Here is a 6138-nt window from a genome sequence, read left to right as displayed (position 1 = left end):
GCCCCTGAGCTGAGAGGATGGAAGTTCAATATGTAAGTAGGCTAATGTTAACTAGCTGGCTCATCATTGCCCATGAATGGAAGTTAGGCTAGCGAGCAAGCATTTTAGCCAGGTAGCCTAGGACAATAAAAACCAAAATCGTGTGCTGTATGATAGTGTCAGAGACCGTTTCGTCAACATGAAAGGGAGGATGACATTGGCGTTTCTCTACAAGTAGGGTTTTTTCTATTTGCATGAACGCATGCACGCACACACACACACACATAGAAATCAGAACCATGGGCAGCCACATCATATGTAGCTTAAGTTGATTGGACACATTTTTGGGGGGGGTATCTTTCAGTTGTCACTGTATTAGACTAAGCAGAGGTGATTTGATAATGTTGAAGTTGAAATAGTGATGGAATAGTGGAGGCAGCTCCTGTTTTCTTTGCGACTTGTGGTAACTCTCCGTGGTTCTAAATCAATAGTTGTTTAGTGGTCCGAAAATGTCAGAAACATTACCTTGCTTGACCATGCTGTAGGTCATGTAACTGTGTTACTGTAATATGCTTTGTGGACTTCACCGGACAGAGGTTGCTGTCCGGTTTTGTGATGAAACAAAGGTGTGGTAGAATTTATTCTGCCACTGTGTCTTCGTATTGTCTTGGCCTTAGGCCTATGTATGATGGTGGCAAGGTATATATGAAGGCTGCTGAGCTTTCAGAGGTACCTCCACTCGTCACGGTTCTTTCACGGCATCCCAGCCTCCAACCCTCTAGGCTACATCCTTGACGATGACTTCACAGGTCAAGCCAAGTTAATGCTGCAGAAGGTTGGAAACTGGAACTTTGATATTTTCCTGTTTGACAGACTTACGAACGGGAACAGCCTCGTCAACCTGACCTTTCACTTATTCAACACGTATGGGTTAATTGAGCTCTTCCAGTTGGACATGGTTAAACTTAGGAGATTTTTAGTCATGATTCAAGAGGACTACCACTGCCAGAACCCCTACCACAATGCAGTCCACGCTGCAGATGTGACTCAGGCCATGTATTGCTACTTGCAGGAGCCCAAGCTTGCTGAGACGCTGACCTCCTGTGATATCCTGCTGGGTCTGCTTGCTGCTGCCACCCATGATCTGGACCATCCAGGTGTCAACCAGCCTTTCCTCATCAAAACGGACCATTACCTTGCAGCACTGTACAAGAATAGCTCAGTTTTGGAGAATCACCACTGGAAGTCTGCGGTGGGCCTGCTCCGTGAATCAGACCTGCTGTCCCACCTCCCCACTGAAGACAGATTGAACATGGAGGAGAGGCTTGGATCCCTGATTCTGGCTACGGACATCAGCAGGCAGAATGACTATCTTTCAGAGTTCAGGACACACTTGGACAAGGGAGAGCTCTGCCTCACTAACGGAGGACATCGACACTTTATCCTTCAGATGGCTCTGAAGTGTGCGGACATCTGCAACCCCTGCCGCCCGTGGAAACTCAGCAAACAGTGGAGCGAGAAAGTGACGGAGGAGTTCTTCCACCAAGGTGACATTGAGCGGAAACATAATCTTGAAGTAACCCCACTCTGTGACAGGCAATCCAACTCGGTTGCCAATATACAGATTGGCTTCATGGCGTACGTGGTAGAGCCTCTCTTTGTGGAATGGTCACGCTTCTCTGACACACAGCTGTCCATGACCATGATGAGCCACCTGAGCCTGAACAAGCAAGGCTGGAAGGAGGGGAAGGACAAGCAGGAGGCTAGCTCTAGTAGGGTCTCAGAGGAACAGAGGACTCCTGCCACCAAAGACTCAAACTCCAAAGTATTACCTCAGGGAAGCAAAGGGTCATGACATGCCAAGCATGACTGGCGCCCACGGTGAGGTGAGAAAGAGTGAAATTTGTAAGTCGCTCTGGATAAGAGCGTCTGCTAAATGACTTAAATGTAAATATAAATGTATATGAACTAACAGATTATAGAGCAAACCATGCAATTATTACAACACAGGTTGTAATATGGCATTTTTGGGGGGCTTGGCTTCCCCAGTGATTTTACCCACACACAGCTACTGGTCACAAAAGTGTTTTTGTTCAGTTGTTGCTTGCCTGTTGCACGATTATAATTGATTTAATTGGTTTATCTTACACTTTTCATGGTTCTAGTTTAATGTAAGTTTAATAGTTTAATGTAAGGGTAAAAGTGGAAAGAAGGTTTGGGTGCAGACAATTATTCCTCTTTTGTTTTATGTAATTAGTCAGGTTCCCTGTGAAATTACATACAAATGCCTACTCCATGGTGACATCACATTGACATGACAACAAACCTACATATAAGTTGCCTCACAACAAAAGAAAAGGCCCTGCTGTGTTGTCTTGTGTTTTGCATTTGATCAAAGTACTGTATGTGCCGTATACCTATAACTCTCACAGAGAGAACACAGACCCAGATTGGATTCATTTGATTACAGAGTTATACTCTTCTGCATGCACACATGGGAACATCTGCGTTCCCATTAAATCACAATCACATATATTACGTTACTTCTCCTTTGATATGCTCGGTGTGCCACTGTCCCTCGGGACCATATGTATGTTCTCATTCCGGAGGGTATTGGCATTAATGGTGTTATAACACCCCACATTGCTATCCTCGGCTGAAGGGAATCAAATCAAATGTCAAATCAAATCAAATGTTATTTGTCACATGCTTTGTAAACAATAGGTGTAGACTAACAGTGAAATCCTTGCTTATGGGTCATTTTTCAACAATGCAGCGTTAAAGATGATAACAAAAATCTATATATAAACACAGTGAATAATGAATAAAGTACCAGTATCGAGTCGATGTGCAGGGGTATGAGGTAATTGAGGTAGCTTTGTACATATCGGTAGGGGTAAAGTGACTAGGCAAGAGGATCGAAAATGGATAGTAGCAGCAGCGTATGTGGTGAGTGTTAATGTGTGTGTGTGTGTGTGTGTGTGTGTGTGTGTGTGTGTGTGTGTGTGTGTGTGTGTGTGTGTGTGTGTGTGTGTGTGTGTGTGTGTGTGTGTGTGTGCGTGTGTGTGTGTGAGTGTGCTTGTGTGTGTGCTTGTGTGTGTGGTGTCAGTATGCATGTGTGCACTTGTAATGTGTATGTGGGCGTATGTAGTGTGTGTGTGTTGGGGTTTCAGTGTAAGTATGTGTGAGTGTGTGGGTAGAGTCCAGTTTGTGTGCATAGAGTCAGTGTAGGGGAGGTAGTGCAAAAAAACTGTATGTGTTAGGGTGTCAGTACAAAAAAAAGGGTCTTGTTTAGAAGTCTTATGGCTTGGTGGTAGAAGCTGTTCAGGGTCCTGTTGGTTCCAGACTTGGTGCACTGGCACTGCTTGCCGAACGGTAGCAGAGCGAACAGTCTATGGCTTGGGTGTCTGGAGTCTATGACAATTTTATGGGCTTTTTCCTGACACTACCTGGAGGTCCTGGATGGCAGAGATCTCGGCCCCAGTAACGTACTGGGCCATAGTTATCACCCTCTGGAGAGCCTTGCGGTTGGGTGCCATGCAGTTGCTGTACCAAGCGGTGATGCAGCCAGTCAAGATGCTCTCGATGGTGCAGCTGTATAACGTTTTGAGGATCTGAGGGCTCATGCCAAATCTTTTCAGCCTCCTGAGGGGGAAGAGGTGCTGTCATGCCCTCTTCACAACTCTGTGGGTGTGTGTGGACCGTGTTAACCTTTTCCTGCAGTGGGGTAAATCAGGGTCACAGAGTGTTTCTTGGTAGTCTTAAACACATTTACTTTAAAACAGAAGTATACACCTCACACATATGGGTATGGTCCTAATAAAAGAAGACACCTGTACCATGTCAGATGTAGAGTTTGCATCCCAACCCAATATTACACTTTATACACATCATAGAATGCTTAAATATAACAAAAGAAACATAGAAACACTGGATTTTCGGCATTTTAAACACAATTATGTTAATGAATTATGAAATTATGAAAAATATGAATAACATTCCACTCATGATCCCAAGAACTTGATGCTATGTTGATGGTCAGCGTGGAAAATGTGTTGTTGCCTACCCTCACCGCCTGGGGGCGGCCGTCAGGAAGTCCAGGATCCAGTTGCAGAGGGAGGTGTTCAGTTCCAAGGTCCTGAGCTTGGTGATGTGCTTGGAGGGGACTATGGTGTTGAATGCTGAGCTGTAGTCAATGAACAGCCTTTTTACATAGGTAATCCTTTTGTCCAAGTGGGTGATGGTAGTGTGGGGTGCAATAGAGATTGTGTCGTCTGTGGATCTGTTGTGGTGGTATGCAAATTGGAGTGGGTCCAGGGTATCTGGGATGATGGTGTTGATGTGCGCCATGACCAGCCTTTCAAAGCATTTCATAACTAAAGATATGAGTGCTACTGGGCGCTAGCCATTTAGGTAGGTTACATTGGCGTTCTTGGGCACGGTGGTCTGCTTGAAACAAGTTGGTATTACAGATCGGATCAGGGATAGGTTGAACATGTTAGTGAAGACACTTGCCAGCTGGACAGAGCATGCTCTGAGTATACATCCTGGTATCCCGTCTGGCCCCGCAGCCTTGCGAATGTTAACCTGTTTAAAGGTCTTGCTCACATGAGGATATGAGAGCGACATCATACAGTTGTCCGGAACATCTGGTGCTCTCATGCATGGTTCAGTGTTGCTTGCCTCGAAGTGAACATAGCTAGTTTGGTAGGCTCGCGTCGCTGGGCAGCTCGTGGCTGGGTTTCCCTTTATAATCCATGATAGTTTGCAAGCCCTGCCACAGCCTTAGAGCGTCAGAGCTGGCATAGTAGGATTCAATCTTTGTCCTGTATTGACACTTTGCCTATTTGATAGCTCGTCAGAGGTCGTAGCGGGATTTCTTATAAGCGTCCGGATTAGTGTCCTTCACCTTGACAGCAGAAGCTCTAACTTTTAGCTCAGTGCGGATGTTGCCTGTAATCCATGGCTTCTGTTTGGGGTATGTACGTACGGTCACTGTAGGGACGACGTTGTCGATTCACTTATTAAAAGATCCAGTGGCTGATGTGGTAAACTCCTCAATGTTATCGGATGAATCCCGGGAACATATTCCAGTCTGTGCTAGCGAAACAGTCCTGTAGCGTAGCATCTGCTTCATCAGACCACTTCCGTATTGAATATATCACTGGTACTTCCTGTTTGAGTTTTTGCTTGTAAGCCGGAAGCAGGAGTATAGAGTTATGGTCTGATTTGCCAAAGGGAGGGCGAGAAAGAGCCTTGTCATTTCTGTGTGTTGAGTAAAAGTGATCCAGAGTTTGTCCCCTCTAGTTGCGCAGGTGAAAATGCTGGTAAAAATGAGGGAAAACAGATTTCACTTTCCTTGCATTAAAATCACCGGAGATATTATGTACCAAAAAAGTTAAGATCAGCGTAAAATAATAGCCCGTAAGATGGCTACTATCCACTGCAGAGTGGTATTCTTTTCATGAATATCAGATGATGGTGTGTGTGTGTGTGTGGACGTGTTTGTGTGTGGATGTGTTTAACTATACTTGTGGGGACCAGAAGTATAGTTAAAACAAACAACAATTTAACAAACTCGGGACATTTTGTTGGTCCCCAAAAGGTCAAATGCTATTTCTAAGGTTAGGAGCTAGGGTTAGTTTTAGGATTAGGAGATTAGGCTAGGTTTTCGTGTTAGAGTTAAGGTTAGGTTTTTGGGTTAAGGTTAGGGTTCAGGTTAGGGTAAGGGTACAGGTTAGGGTTAAGGGTTAAGGAAAATAGGATTTTAAATGGGACTGAATTGCACGTCCCTACAAGGTTAGCTGTGCAAGACAGTGTGTGTGTGTGTGTGTGTGTGTGTGTGTGTGTGTGTGTGTGTGTCAGTCACCAGAGCTCAACCCAATTAAACACTTATGTTAGATTCTGGAGCGGCACCTGAGACAGCATTATCCATTACCTTCAACAAAACACCAAATGATGAAATGTCTTGTGGAAGAATGGTGTTGCATCCCTCCAATAGAGTTTCAGACAGTGGTAGAATCTATGCCATCACTTTTCTTTAATTTTGGCAGTTACCTGTAACTTCTTTGTTGGTAACAGTATCTAAAGACATGATAACATATTAATATACTATTCAAGAACATGCATTGTTTATTCCTCTGTCTTTGGGATGGAAAT

The 6138-nt window shown here is 44.6% G+C and overlaps 1 pseudogene; it reads left to right on the top strand.

Moving 5' to 3' along the window:
* The first annotated feature begins 692 nt into the window (after positions 1-692).
* LOC106589200 (high affinity 3',5'-cyclic-AMP phosphodiesterase 7A pseudogene) lies at positions 693-1939 on the top strand (annotated as a pseudogene).
* The last annotated feature ends 4199 nt before the right edge of the window (positions 1940-6138 follow it).

Source organism: Salmo salar, chromosome 28, assembly GCF_965601325.2.
Source record: "Salmo salar chromosome 28, fSalSal1, whole genome shotgun sequence".
NCBI classification, from domain to species: Eukaryota; Metazoa; Chordata; class Actinopteri; order Salmoniformes; family Salmonidae; genus Salmo; species Salmo salar.
The sequence above is the reverse complement of the archived record's forward strand: the minus strand, read 5'-3'. Positions and strand labels throughout refer to the sequence as shown.